This window comes from Lotus japonicus, chromosome 6, assembly GCF_012489685.1.
Source record: "Lotus japonicus ecotype B-129 chromosome 6, LjGifu_v1.2".
Taxonomy (NCBI): domain Eukaryota; kingdom Viridiplantae; phylum Streptophyta; class Magnoliopsida; order Fabales; family Fabaceae; genus Lotus; species Lotus japonicus.
Genome location: NC_080046.1, coordinates 208,821 through 224,646, shown reverse-complemented (window position 1 = coordinate 224,646; position 15,826 = coordinate 208,821). Strand labels below are relative to the sequence as shown.

Below are 15,826 nucleotides of genomic sequence, written 5' to 3'. Positions count from 1 at the left end.
TCACATTCCAATTCCCTGTGGTTCGATAAATTAAAACCGGGTAGATTCTGTACACTTGCAGATTGACCAACAAGTTTTTGGCGCCGTTGTCGGGGAATTGTTTGTGGTTTTTGGTTTAAGTTTTTAGTTTGTGGTTTTATTTTTGTTTTGAATTTGTCTAGAATTGGTGCTACTAATCTTTCTCTGTTTAGTATCAAACTTGCAGGCTACTCTCACAAGAGACACCACCATGGGTGGCCAAATGACGGAGGAGGAGATGCAAGCCCATATCGAGGCAAGAATCCAAGAGGGGATCACCCTCCGATTATGTGAACAAGAAGTTGAGAATGCCAACCGGTCTCTTCGGGAACTCACTTCGGCTACCATGAGTTATGATTATCCCGGGAGCATTGTCTTTCCCGAGGGAGTGGGAAACTTTAAGTTGAGACCGGCATTCATCAACTTGGTGAGACAAAACCAATATGGTGGAGGTACTTTGGAAGATCCACATGCTCACATGGAGAGGTTCATCCGGAATTGCAACACTTACCGTGTGAACAATGTTCCGACGGATGCAATTCGGTTGAGCTTGTTTCCATTTTCTTTGAAGGATGCAGCGGAGGAATGGCTGAATTCACAACCTCAAGGGAGTATCACTACTTGGGAAGACCTAGCAGAAAAATTCACAACAAGGTTCTTCCCACGAGCTCTTTTGAGGAAGCTGAAAAAAGACATTATGAATTTTGTGCAAACCACTGAGGAAAATCTCTATGAAGCTTGGGAGCGCTTCAAGAAGCTATTGAGGAAATGTCCTCAACACAATCTCACCCAAGCTGAATTGGTTGCAACATTTTATGATGGTCTACAATACTCTTGGAGGTTTGGCCTAGATGCGGCTTCAAATGGGGAGTTCGATGCTCTTCCCCTACAAGCGGGGTATGACTTAATAGAAAAGATGGCAGCGAGAGCCATGAACTCTGAAAATGATTGCCAAACCCGAAGGAGTAAGTTTGAAGTGGAAGCTTATGACAAGCTCTTGGCCTCCAACAAGCAACTCACCGAACAAGTGGCGGAGATTCGAATGCATATTAAGGAGACCAAGGCTATTGGTGCAAGAATGACTTGTGTGGAGTGCAAGTCTTGTGGTGGACCTCATGTAGTAACTTGTGTACTGTCAATGCTGAGAGCAATGAAGCCAAAGCTATAGCTCAAGGAAGCATAGTTCCATCCTCAAATCATGAACCTCTTGTCCAAACACAAGTTGTTGGAAAGGTGAATTGCAAGAGGAGTTTAGAGGAGCTATTGGAGAGTTGCATCAACCGCATGAACAACAACCATAAGAACCAAGAGGCGGCTATCAAGAACTTGGAGAACCAACTTGGCCAGCTAGCCAAGCAAATGGCCGAGATACCTCAAGGTAAGTTTTCTCCCGATTCTTTAATTTTGTCTAAACAAGAGAATTTTGCTGTTGTTACCACTAGGAGTTGGAGAGTGTTACACGAGTCAAAAAAACAAGATGAGGGAGAGAAAAATGAGAAAGTATAGGAAGAATATGAGGGTGCTATGGAGAAGAGAGTGAGTGAACCTGTGAAAGCTAGAGTTGTGAGCACTCCTTCTCCTGAACTTAGTAAGATTGTATTCCCCAAGGCTTTGGTCAAGAAAAATCTGGATAAACAGTTTTCTAAGTTTTTGGAAGTTTTTAAGAAGCTCCACATCAATATTCCTTTTTCTGAAGCCTTGGAGCAAATGTCTACCTATGCTAAGTTCATGAAGGACATTTTAAATAAGAGGAGGAAGTTGAGTGAGGTTGATGAAACTATTATGATGACCGAGGAGTGTAGTGCCATTTTGCAAAGGAAAATGCCTAAGAAGAGAAGGGATCCCGGGAGTTTTACTATCCCAGTGGAGATTGAGGGGTTGACTGTTGTTGAAGCCTTGTGTGATTTGGGAGCGAGCATCAACTTGATGCCGCTTAGCATGTTTAGAAGGTTGAATTTATGAGAGGTCACCCCGACCATGCTCTCCTTACAAATGGCTGACCGATCCCTAAAAACACCTTATGGGATCATTGAAGATGTGATGGTTAAGGTTGATAAGTATGTGTTCCCAGTTGATTTTGTGGTGCTAGACAAGGAGGAGGATGCTAAGATTCCTCTCATTCTTGGCCGACCCTTCTTAGCCACTGGCAGGGCGAAGATCGATGTTGATAAGGGTCAGCTCATTCTCAGAGTTGGTGAGGACAAGGTAAGATTTTCGGTTTTCAATCCTAATTTGCAAACTAACATTAATGATGGTTTTGTTTGTGATATGATCAAAAGCTTGTCCAGGTCTTCAAAGGAGACCCCCAAGGTAAATGAAAAAGATGTTGAGCTTAATAAAGCTCTTATCAAGCTTGTTACTGAAAACAAGTATGGGGGGTCTAAAGATGAGAATTTCCAAGCCCACATCGCCCGGTTCACACAAGCTAGTCACCTTGTTAAGATGGAAGGTGTGACTAGTGATGAGCTCAAGATTAAGCTCTTCCCTCACTCCTTGAAGGGGGGAGCAAGGATTTGGTATGATGGTTTAGATGATACCCTCTCTTGGGAGGAATTGTTTCAAAGGTTTTGTGCAAGGTTCCTACCTTGCACATGTGGAAGAAAGATTGATGGTAAGGAATTTCCTTCCAAACACCAAAGGAAGGAGAGTCCACCTAGGACTATAACTTAGGGCTGCTTGGGAGACAACCCAAGTCTTGTTTTATTTTGCTTGTTTGTTTGTTGCAATTTGTAGGAGGAGAGAGCATGCAACTCAATAGCGGGAGGCGGTTCTATAGCCTCCTTGCTTGACTTGGAGATGAGGTGTATCTCTTTCCTTTAAGTTAATTCATTCATTTTTAGCATATTTTCTCTTTGTAGAACTTTCTTTTCTGTTTCATCATGCATAGTAAGTTAGAGTCGTTTTTGGGGTCTTTACTTCCCTATACTCACATGTTTTTGCCCTTAGTTATGCTCTCTAGCTTGTGCTGGTTTTGAAAATGTTTTTGTGAATACTTGTGTTGTCTTTTGGGGATGAGTGATTTCATGCTTTGGGGAAGAGAGGAGGAGACTTCGGTCTTCCGAGTGTTTCTTGAGGATAGAGTTGGTGTGAGTCCATTAAGGGTCTATCTTTGACCCTTCACCATAAAATTTCCCTGGAGGATCCTGACTCACTTGCAATTCTTGGTTCTGCATTAATTTCACTCATAGCATGCTTTGTGATTCTTGCTTTATTCTTGAGACTTGTAGGATTTCTTGAGATTCTGAATTAGTTGATTTAACATTGTCTTTAGTTGCTCCACTTGAGCCTTTTTGGAGATTTCATTGTAGCCAAGTGATTGGGGCGGATGTTTGGTTGGAATATTGGGGAGTGATGGTCCTTGATTATATTTGTATGGAGCTGAAAAATTGTGAAATAGTCTCTTGCCCCGAAAAGAAAAAAATCATTGAAAAAAAAAGAAAAAGAACTCCTGAACAAAAGCTGGAGTTGTAAAAGAAAAAAAAGAAAAAGTTGAAAAAAGGAGGGTACAAGAGACTTGTGCTAAAAAGTTTATTGTGAAAAGCTCCGGGGGGTTTTAGAATTGGACCACACTCAATGTGCTTGAAGCCTAGAATTTCCTTAGGGACCAACCACCATCATGTTCTACCTAGCCAATGTTTCAACCCTTTTTAAAGTCTCTTTGAATATTTGCATGTTTGATCTTTGTTGCTATTGAGTGAATGACATTCAGGACCTATGAACTTGTTTGTGTGCTCTGTGCACTAAATCAACATCTCATCCTAGGATTTTTAGTTCTATATGCTTCTCATGAATGGACTCTACACTCTTCTCTTTTCAAAAGATGCATGAAGTAGGTTGTCGGGTCTTTCTCTTGGAATTTGCTGTGATTCCTTTGTCCCCCTGTTTTTTGTGAAGTATTCCTTGTTGAGAGCACTTGTTTTGGGAGCATTTCTTGCGCTTGAGGGCAAGCGAGTGTTTTTTACGCTCGAGGGCGAGCTGTCGTTGAGTATAGTGGTGTGATGACACTAGTTTAGTAGTGTTTTTAGGGTCATTTCCTAGTTTGTTTCGAGTCTTTTTGTTGAGTCTCATGTAGTGTTTCATGCTTTGTCATGCATTTTTATCTTTCTTTGTGTTTTTATTTTGTTTTTGTATTTTTGTAGTTTTATAAGGACTTTTCGTGCATTTTGATTAGCTAGAGGACTTGCATATCTTTTCTATTTTAATTGAAGGTTCTCCTTGCTAATTTACTCTTTGAAGCTTCTAGATATCTCTTTTACTTTGTGCCTAAGTTACCAGGTCTGAAACTGATGGAAGAGGAAGGCCAAGAAGCTTGGAATTGAAGGAGGGCTTAAAGAGGCTTGAAGAGGAGTTACAAGGAGTTGAAAAGTCTGTTCCAGCGAAGATTGAGCGCCTAGGCGCTAGTGCAATTTCCTGAAGCTTTTGGAATTGGCGCCTAGGCGCTGGGAATTGGCGCCAGACACCTCCAGAGAGCATGTTTCTGGGCTGGAATTGGCGCTAAGGCGCTCTGAATTGGCGCCTGAGCGCCCAGACTCGACTGTTTTGGCTATAAATTGGTTTTTAGACATTTCTCTTGTAACCTTTTGTCATTTTATCATATTTTCATAAGTTAGAAGAGAGGGTTTGACTTCTGGAGCTTGAGGAGCTTTCTCTAAGCCCTATGTTTCAGGTTTCATCTTTATCTTCTTGTATGGGTTTCATAGCCATGTTTGGCTAAACCCCTTTTGCTTTGGGTTCTTTGTAAGACTTATGATGTTTTAATCTTAATTCCTATTTCTATTCATGATTCCTCTGAGTAAACTCTTGAATCTCATATCCATGCTTTATGTTTCAAGTTAGAACATGTGCTAGCTTTATGCTTTTCTATAATAGAACGAAAGTTTGTTATAGATTAGGGACTTGTTGTGGGATTACCTCTTCTATAATTGCTACTATGAATAGAGGAAGGGTTGGGGTTTGTTGGCCTGAATTGCATGCTTAATGCCTTTAGCAAATGTTTAGGTTATCAAGGAATTGTGCCTATCTTTTGGCTTGAGAGGATTGTCTATGCGAGGCATCGATAGATGATGGATTAGGCTAGAACATCAAGGAGAGACTCAGAGTTTTGTGGATAGAATAGGTTGATTAGAACTGAATTAGTCAAGCAAGAACCCAAGGCATGTTCACCATTGTTCTCACACACTTATATTTCAATTGCTTGTTAATTAGTCACCTAAACAATCAACCTTAAAATTGAATTTTACTCGCTTTCTTACCGTGAACTCGAGGCTTAAACTGAATTCACATTCCAATTCCCTGTGGTTCGATAAATTAAAACCGGGTAGATTCTGTACACTTGCAGATTGACCAACAGTCACTCTCATTTCACTGTCTATACCTAGACATTCGTCGTAGAACCCTATGGAACTCTTCCGTTAGAAAACGACCCAAACTGCCTCACTGCAGTCACACAAAACAACAAAAGTTTAAGTCAAACAGGTGTTATGCTCAAGCCGGTACACGCTGGTCGGCGTCCCGTCCAGGTGATCCAAATGCAACATCAACAGCTCAGACACGGGAAAACAATCTTTCCGGACACCGAGCTCAAAGGTTCCATCCACCAATTCACTCGTTCGGTAGTTCCATCCACCACCTAGTCCATTCGACGGTTCCATCCACCATCTGGTTTGTCTGATCTATGGTTCCATCCACCATTTACGATCGTCGGTTCTATCCACCAATCCCGTTTTCCTGATGGTTCCATCCACCATCTCGGTCTGACCAATGGTTCCATCCACCATTCCTGTTCACCGATGGTTCCATCCATCATCTCATCGACCTTGACGGTTCCATCCACCATCTCGATCGACGTACTCCGTTCACTGGCTCCATCCGCCATCCTTTCTTAGCTCATGGTTCCATCCACCACCTTTGCTAAGTGAGGAAAAATCGGGAGTGTAACACAATCACACAAAACACCACAAAAACGTAAGGAAGACATTGACTCGGTCAATGTTCTCCCCCGCCTTTATGACTCAACAATGAGCCTTCGGCACACCAAATCACATCACACACATAAATCACAAACCATTCACAAAATGAAATAATACCAAATATTATTTATTTTACCAAGTCTGACACAAAGTCTCAATGTGGTCAGGCGTGTCCCACTTGGAGCGTCCATTCCAATCTCAATCTTTGGTAAGTGACAACCCCAAGATATCTAGCAATCATCTTCAGATAGACCTAGATATCACGCTCGTATTATGGCACTAGGCGCCAAATCCAAGTCCAATTGATCAACCGTTTATAAGCTAATCATCATCTCAATACCTAACAATCTATACGTCATCTCTTGTTTCGGAACTATCCTCATTCATACCTTAAAGAAATCTTTCACTTATCCACAAGTCAAATTATAGCTTATTTTTATGTCTGAAATCTCTGCATAACTCAGAATTCATTCCCTTCAAGATCAAACCATATACTGTGCCTCAAGGGACTTAACCCAACTTTCGCTCCCTAGATTTTAATCTTCAAAGGTTCAACTGCTATCGTCACAACTAAAACCATTAAATATCTTATTTGACTCTAAACTCTCAAGGACAATCTTAACCCCTACGGTTTTAATCCAGCTTAGTAAATCTCACTTAGTAATCCTAGCACATTTCTCTGAAATCCATATCAGCACTCTCATGTATTCAACGTATGCAAAAACTTTCTTTCTCTAACTTGATCACTATCACACCAATCAACTTCTTAATCTCTCAATCCAATTCTAACAAACTTTAAGTCCTTCACCGAGTTTGCACCAATAATGTCCTCTAATTCTTCAACACTTTTTAGATGAATATTCATTTCTTAGCACCACGACAACTTCACAAAGGGATCAAATACCTAACAAAACTCATCTCTCAGATTTGACCAACATCTATCAATTCCTATCAACCTTTCTATCATGGTCCATCACCAGCTATAATTCTGAATATCACCCCCCTTCAATATTAAGTCGATTAGGCTTAATATGTCGAAGATGAAAATTTAGAAAAAAACCACTGGAAAGGTCAATGAGTCCCTATCATTCAGTAGTCACATAAATTGAGGTCCTATCCAATCGATTCAATTTCCAATACTTCAACCTCAAAATTATGTACCCTTGACTTCTCATCTCTGGAATTCATATGTCATTCCACTAAGATTCATCCTTAGCTTCTACCTTCGCCTTTTGACACGTCAAACACGTTGATACATACTTGACTACTCGTTTTTTCATCCCAGGCCACAAGAAATGAAGTTTTAAGTCTTGATACATCTTCGTCATTTCCGGATGAATATTCAATCTACTCTTATGACCCTCATCCAAGATCAACTTCCTCAAAATATCTTGACATAAAGTCAAACACTTAATCTCAAGTATCACGACAATGATACTAATCACAGACAATCTCACAGTCAAACAAACATCTTAGCAATCAAGTCTACCCAAATCTCACCGCGAAGCTTTGAAAGAACCTTTATCAAAAACAAAACACAACGAGTTCGGATACTCGTAAGCCCAAAACCCTTAGTACTCTGGTTTCTCAACCGGAGCTCTGATACCACAATGTAACGCCCCGATTTCTCGAGGGTCACTCAGTAACCGAATAATCAAATTTTCGTAAAGAATTTTCGTCGATTCAATTATTAATCTTTGATTAATGACAAAGGTTCATTATTTGCGAAACTCTTGAAAGATTAACCTTTACAAATCTCGCGGAAGTAAACATCATCTCAAAACTTTTGAATTAAATAAAATAAGCATGAAACATATGTCTAAAACCAAAGTAAATTACATCAACTTTATTTATCCAAATGAAAACAAAATAATTGTTCAATGCTTCCTGAACTCGGTACTCTCCACCCAAAGAGAAAATTGATGTCTCTCAACCCAACCCTCTTCCTTGGCCTCTTCCTCTTTATCTTCTTCCTCTTCGTCAGAAGTGTAGTCATCATCCGGTAGTGGCTCGTCACGGAGTATCAGCTCCCAAGAATGGTGACTGCAGTCAACCAATTCACGAGGATCCACTGATCCACAAATCTCCCTCGCGTGCAAGCTACCGTTTGTCACTAACGGCACCATCGTTCTCATGGTACATAGTCTCACCTAGACCTATGTTCCATTATTTCTCGTTTACTTGCAAGCGATTAATTCACATTTCTCTTTGTTTTAGGCTCTAAAGTCAATCCTAAAGTCTTAACAAACTTTCACGTCGAATAAAACAACATAACGACAATAGATATTCACAACACCAATGGGAATTACAGCTAGATGAGCGACCCATGATTCCTCAGTCAGGCAATATTCATATAACATAGATATTCATAATCATATTCACATGCTTTTCAAACACATAAACCATGTCAAATTAACCAAGCAAAGCATCAAACAGTACCATTGAGCAAGATGTTCAGAATTCAAAAGGACAACCAACTAAATAGTAGATGGATACAAGTTTTTCTGAATTTAAAGGTCACGGTCGTTTTCTAAAAAAACAGCAGAAATCACAGTCACTAAAAATGTTCTACAGAACTCATTTCACAACCAAAGTTTACGTGTTACACATATCTGGAAAGACAATTTAAAATCATACAACTTTATAGTTCACCACTCTTTCGTTTGAAAATCAGAGCTAGGTGATATTGGACCACGACGTTTTCTGTCCAGTGCAGGAAAAACAGCAGGTACATCAGTTACTAAAAACGTTCTCCGGAACTCATTACTAAACCAAAAATTACGTTCTTTATACGTCTGGAAAGCTGATTAAAAATACTACAATTTCTTAGTTCACTGAATTTTCATTTGAACGCTAGAACTGGGTGATATTGGACTTCGAAGTTCGCTGTCCAGCACAGAAATCTGACAGCGTTCCTTCGGCCTCAAATTTCTTTATGAATGATCAAGTCTAGGGTTCCTATTTTGATTCAACCTGATTAAAACTCTAAGTCATGAATCCTTAACAATCATGGTTTTCAAGCATAAAGGTGCAGCAACAAACACTTACACATATCACATACACAAACATGCAATATCACAACTTTCTCATGGATTTCATGGTAAAAACCCTAAGCAACTACCCTTTTCCAAGACCAGCCCTTACCTTGCTAGTTTGGTGATGAAAAACAAAAGTTTTGAGATGAAAAGATGATCAAGAGCTGCTGTCCAGATCCTCTCCTTGCTCTCTCCCAACCGAGTACTAAAAGTATGTGGTTTTTTATGACTCTTTTGGTAAAAAATGCCCTCACTTGTGTACTACATTACTAAATGCCCTCACTTGTATTCCACATTGCTAAATGTCCTCACTTGAGTGGTAAAAGTATGTGGTTTTTTATGACTTCTTTGGTAAAAAATGTCTCACTTGTGTCATTTTTTTTGGTAAAAAATGCACTCATTTGTAATAGTATAATTAAATTTTTTTATATGAATTTATATGTATATATTGCCCTCACAACATTAAATTTCTGGATCTGTCACTGCTCTCGATCTCGCGCTCATTCTCACTTTTTCTCTTTTCTGTGTGTTACGTGAATAGCATGGGGTTTCTACTTCTGATTGCAAAATGGGAAAAATAAGGATTTCCCACCTTTAGTGTAGCCGGCGGCACACACACAACCTTGGGCTAGGGTTTTTTTTTCTTTTTCTTTTTAATGATCCAAGCCCAACCCAACTAATTACCCTCCTAATACTGATTAAGAGAATAAAAATAAATCAAGGCAAAACCCCTTTCCCCTGAATTTAAAAATAAATTCGGAATTAAGAAAAATCCTTCTAGCAAAATCGCTAGTACAGTACAGCCTGACCTTCCGTCACTAAAACATGAATATCTCGAGCTACAGAGATCAGAATGACCTGAAACCAACGAGAGAATTTAGCTAACTCAGAGAGATACAACTCTCATGAAGGAGGCTTCTCCAGCTAAGGTCGTTAAGACCTCTCAAAAATTCACACAAGGTCACAGACAGATTAGCCATAAAATCAAACTTCACTAGAAACTTCACTTTTATTCAATAAATCGCTTAAGTAATACTTAAGTAAGGTTAGAGTCTTACATAATGTGGCGTTTCCTTGAGCGCCGCAGTTACGAGCGTCGGGGGCCGTTCTGCGACGCTTATATCCAATAACCGCCGCAGTATATAGTGGCGGTTAAAAGCGCCGCATAATCTGTAATTCATTCTGCCTCTGTTTAAATAGTATGAAACTATACCACACACGCTTCTACAGTGAGTTTCTTTTTGCTACAAGAAGTTTTAAAATATTTTCTATTTAATTACATTAAATTGCGGAAAATAGTTTTTCAAATTTTTTTAAAAGTCAAATTATATATTCAATCAATAAATAAAATGAAACTTATAATCTTTATAAAATGATCTCTTTAAATAAAATGAAACTTATAATCTTTATAAAACGATCTCTTTAAATAATACGAAGCTTATACTCTTTATAAACAGTAGCAAAGAAATCAACCAATAGCCACTTTGGCAATAGGCTAGTGTGTTCAATCAATTACAAAATATTTTCCTGACAATACAATGGAAAGTAAGCACCAGCACCTACACTATCCATGCTATGCACACTTGCTAACATCATATTTAGCTAACACAATTCTGATAAAGCAATCAATCACATTACACAAGAACTAGAAACTACCAGCTAAGGCAATCAATCAACTAAATATAACAAAATAGAAGTAGGAAGTCCTTTGGAGGGTTCAGTCATGGCAAATTGACCTGTAAAAACCAAGAAAAGAAAAAGATTACTACTAGTTCAAATCAACAATACTCAATCACTTCAACAATCTTGGAAATTTTTACTTATAAATTGGACTTGTACAGTACTCAATCCAAAGTCACATTAGCATTATCACCATAAATTGATCAACTTTTCCAGTGTCCAGTCACAAAGATAAGAGTGAAAGAGAAATAGAAAACAGAGAAGAGCAGGGGAAACATTGAAACAAGATGAACACACTTGAAATCTAAAGCTTCAATACCTAGTTAGGAGGCCCTTGACCTCCAAACTGTTGAATGAAAAAATTAATTCGTTCCTCTAAAGCTTGAAATTTCGCATTGCTCTCCTGCAACTCTGATTTCATGGCATTCCATTCAGCCAATGTGATGCCAGCAAATTGCGAGCTACTAGAGCTGCTAGCAGATTCCAACACTTGAGATGGACAAACACCAAAGCCCATGCCTCTCACGTATCGTGGGCGATCTTTCCCAAAAACTTTAACATAGACAACCTCTTCAGAACAATTCTTTTCAAGTTCCTTCTCCAATAAATCCTACACAAAAAATTAAACATGTGCATGCCATCAAACATACAAAGCATATTTGATAGTTATAAAATTTTCAAAGGAAATAGAAACTTGTAACTAAACTCACACTCTTTTGTTTTGCTTCTTCATTTACAAAAGAGCCATCACTTTTCTTGTGTGAAATGGAGTACATTTCCGCTCTACTATACGATCGGCCGGTTTCGATTTCCTAAAAAAATTATCATATCATAAAAATAAGAGTTAATACAACCACAAGTTAAAAACAACAACAACTCTAGAATAAGGAAATAGGAGAAAATAAAAGTTCTAATCCTAACAGCAGCAGCAACATCTTCAAAACAATTTTGAAGCACATAAATTTCAGCACAACCAGGTACCAGCAACCACAGGAAAAACAAGCTTGATGAAGAACAAATCAGCATTAAAAATACACATGGAACGACACTTGCCTGGGCCAAATACACCACAAGAAAAAACCATACAGAAGCAAAAGAAACTGCAATCTTTGAATCCGCATCTACCAGCTTGCATAGCAAAAAACTAACTGATTTCAAACAGGAATATCAATGACATAGGCCGAGAACATTCAGAGGAGAGAAACAACATAGGAGAAAAAAAAACCTGGCAAGGGTTTAGTGATTTTACCATCTCATGCCTCTTCCTTGCAATGGTCTTTGTGCCAAGCGTGTGCGGTATAGTTCGTTTTTGTCAATTTAAGGCATTCTTTTCAGACATTTTCTACATTGTGAAGGAATAAAAAAATAACAAAATCAGTAGCTGATAACTGTTGGTAAATCCGCAAGTGTACGAATCCATCCGGTTTTAAATATCGAACCACAGGGATTGTGAGTGAATAGATTCGGTTTAAGCCTTGAGTATGAAGGTTTGTTTTATTGAACTAGAGATATATCGAAGTAGTAATAAGGAAAAGTAAACATAAACTCATAAAAGAACATGCTTTGGGTTCTTGTTCAACTAGTCAATTTATGCACATCATTCTAAGCACATGAACTCATGAATCTCTCCTTGATGCTATAGCCTAGTAACTCACTTATTGATTCCTCACATAAGCAATTCTCCCATACTAAAAGCTAAGTCCAATTCCTTGTGTACTTAGTCGTTTATATGAGGTTTTAGATCATGCAAATTCAGGCCAACAAACCCCAACCGTTCCTCTATTCCTAGTAGCCAAGATAGAATGGGTAATCCCAAATCGGTTCCCTAATCTATAACAAACTTCCGCTCTAGTTATAGAAAAGCATAAAGCAAGCATGCATACAAGCTTAGATTGATATTCAGAAAATGAGATTCAATAAAAGAAGAAGATCATGTGGGAAAAAATTTAAGATTATAACTTAAACATGAAAAGTCTTTCATGAAAACCAAAGCATAAGAAGAGAGATTAGCCAAGCATGGCAAGATGAACCTGAATTACAAGCTTGGAAGCCTTCTCTCACTCTCCTAGATGATCCTCTACCTCTGAATTTTACAAAGTATGAAAAGATACAAAAGAAAATGACTAGAATCCTATTTATAGGCAAAAAAAATCGAGCTGGGGCGCTCAAGCGCTGCCCTGGGGCGCTTGAGCGCCCATAAGGCAGAAGCCAACTTCCTTGCTACTGGAAGGCTAGCGCTTGAGCGCCCATGCCTGACGCTCGAACACACGTTCTGATGGTCTTTTTGGCTTCTTGTAACCCCCATTTGAATGTTTCCATAAATTCTTCAAGCTTTTTGGCCTTCCCTCTTCATGAGTTACCTGCTGAAGCACTTAAGGACCAAGACAAGGAAAAATATCAAGAAATTCAAAGGGTTTTTAAGCACAATAGTCCTCACAATTCCATGGAAAACAAATGCAAGTCCTAAACTCTATAAAAATACAAGAAAGACCCTTATAAAACCATATAATTACTAAAGCAATGCAAAAACACTAATAAAGATAAAAATGCATGGAAATGCAAGAAACACTACATGAGACAAAGAAAAAAGACTCAAAACCTACAAAGAAATGACCCTAAAAACACTACGAAATCCGGGTCATCACACCACTATACTCAACGACAGCTCGCCCTCGAGTGTCACTAAGACTAGCTTGCTCTCAAGCACAAAGAATTACTCACAAAACACATGCCAAAAGAGAGATACATTTTCAGAAAACCGGGGGATCAAGTAAATGCAGTTAGTTCCAATAGAAAGATTCAACAATCAACTTTGTGCAACTCTTAAACAATGAAGAATTAGAGTCCACTATGAGAAGCATTTAGAGCTAACATCCTAGCATGAGGCAATTGTTTAGTGCACTAAGCACACAAGCAAGTTCATAGGTTCTGAGAATCATTCACTCAAGAGCAACTAAAGTTGACAATGCATTCAATGAGACTTGAAAAGGGTTGTAATGTTGGCTAGGTAAAGCACAAGGTAGGTGGTCCCTAGGAAGACTAAGGGTGCAAAAAATTTGAGTGTGGTCCTTCATGAAAACCGAAGCTTAATGCAATATATACTTAACGCACAAGTCTCTTAACCCCTTGTTATTTCATAACTTTTTTCCTTTTTTTTTTGGAACTCCACCTTTGCACTGGAGTTCATTTTTTTTTTTTGACTTCTTTTTGGAACTCCATCCGGGCCATGGAGTTCATTTTCTCTTTTGAATTTTGTCAATTTTTTTCTTTGGGTTAAGAGACAATTGCATTTTTTATAAACTAGCTCCATTAAGAGTTAAGAACCACAACTCCTCATTGAATCCAACCAACCATTCAGCCCAAATAAACAAGGTAACAATAAAATCTCCATAAGGCTCAAAAGGGTCAACTAGGGACAAATATATAAAGTACAAGCTCTGCAGACCAAGAAAACCTTTCAGTCTCAAAAATGCAAGTCTCATGGAGCTACTCTCAAGGGTGGGAAAAATGAAACACAGAACCAAGAAGTGCAAGTCAGTCAGGATCCTTCAGGGTGTAAGATCAAGGTTTGATCTAGTAGTACAACTCTATGTTTTGATGATTACAAGTTAACCTTTTGATATGAACAATTGTGGTACTCTAACGTGTTTTTCTGAGTGTGCTATTTACAGGCTCTGACCCTGACTCAATTTCACACAAATCAGAAGCACTGTGTATAAAGGGTAACCCAAGCAACGCTTTCGCATTCACCATGTTCAGTATGAACAGTGGAAAAGCTTCAGAAGATCTGAAGCTATACAAACTCTGATGAGGACTCAGTCGCTAGAAGCTCTGATGATCCAGAAGTTCTGACAACCAAGAAACACTGAAGGTTCAGATGTTCCGATGGTGTAGAAGACTCTGAAGATCCAGAAGCTGAATAGTGGAAACTCTGAAGTCCAGAAGCAAGAAACTCTGAAGGCCATGTTCTTCCCTCTGAGTTCAGAATCAGAAGATACAATGGTCAGAGGATCTGTGCTATCCCTTTGACTCTGATCAACCGGCTTCACAAGTTCCAATACGAAGCATTCCTCTGATCAGAAGTCTCCTAGGTTAAAAGGTCAAGTCGCTATCCAAGTACAAAAGCAAGTGTACCTTCCTGACGACCTACCTAACGTTCTCAGCCACAGCAGAAGCTGGATTTTCCAGAACTGCCCTCCAACGGTAGCATTTCCCATGCAACGCTCAACCCTAATCCTTGGAGTATATATAGAGGCTGAAGATTGAAAGAAGCGGCTAAGAAACTAAGAAGCAACACACGCGCAAGACATTCAAAATATTCTAAGCTTTCTTTCATCTTGTAATTTATTTTAGTTTACACTCAGCTTATTCAGAAGCAAACCCTTGTAAACACCAACCTCAAACAGTTGTTTGATTTTTCCTTTAGGAGATCAAGGTTGATCGGATCCTAGAGAAGACTAAGAGAGTGAATCTTAGTGTGAGCTAAGTCAGTGTAATTGTTAGTCACTTGTAGGTTTCAAGTGCAGTTGTAACTCTTACCTGATTAGTGGATTGCCTTCATTCTAAGAAGGAAGAAATCACCTTAACGGGTGGACTGGAGTAGCTTGAGTGATTTATCAAGTGAACCAGGATAAAATCCTTGTGTGCTTTTCTATCTCTATCTTTTGCACTTAGTTCTCGAAAAGATTTGTTAAAATCTTTAAGGTGGTAGTTTTGTACTGAAAACGTTATTCAAACCCCCCCCTTTCTACCGTTTTTCATACCTTCAATTGGTATCAGAGCGCAAGTTCTGATTACCACACCTAACAGTGTTCAGTGATCCGGGCCGGTGTGAAAAACAATGGCTGCCACCACCAGTGAAACTCAAAGAGATGGTTACAACGCAAAGCCTCCTATGTTCGACGGTCAAAGGTTCGAATATTGGAAAGATAGACTGGAAAGTTTCTTTCTGGGTTTCGATGCAGATCTCTGGGATATTATTGTGGATGGCTACGAGCGTCCAGTTGATGCAGATGGCAAGAAGATCCCAAGGTCAGAGATGACTGCAGATCAAAAGAAGCTGTACTCACAACATCATAAAGCAAGAGCAATTCTTCTAAGTGCTATCTCCTATGAGGAGTACCA

The 15,826-nt window shown here is 39.0% G+C and overlaps 1 non-coding gene and 1 pseudogene across 1 annotated transcript; both read right to left on the bottom strand.

Annotated features, from left to right (window-relative positions):
• Positions 1-697: 697 nt before the first annotated feature.
• LOC130727047 (small nucleolar RNA R71) lies at positions 698-804 on the bottom strand. The gene has a single exon (XR_009015089.1). It is a non-coding gene; the product is annotated as a small nucleolar RNA R71 (small nucleolar RNA).
• A 10,273-nt stretch (positions 805-11,077) lies between these two features.
• LOC130722254 (uncharacterized) lies at positions 11,078-11,510 on the bottom strand (annotated as a pseudogene).
• Between the last annotated feature and the right edge of the window lie 4,316 nt (positions 11,511-15,826).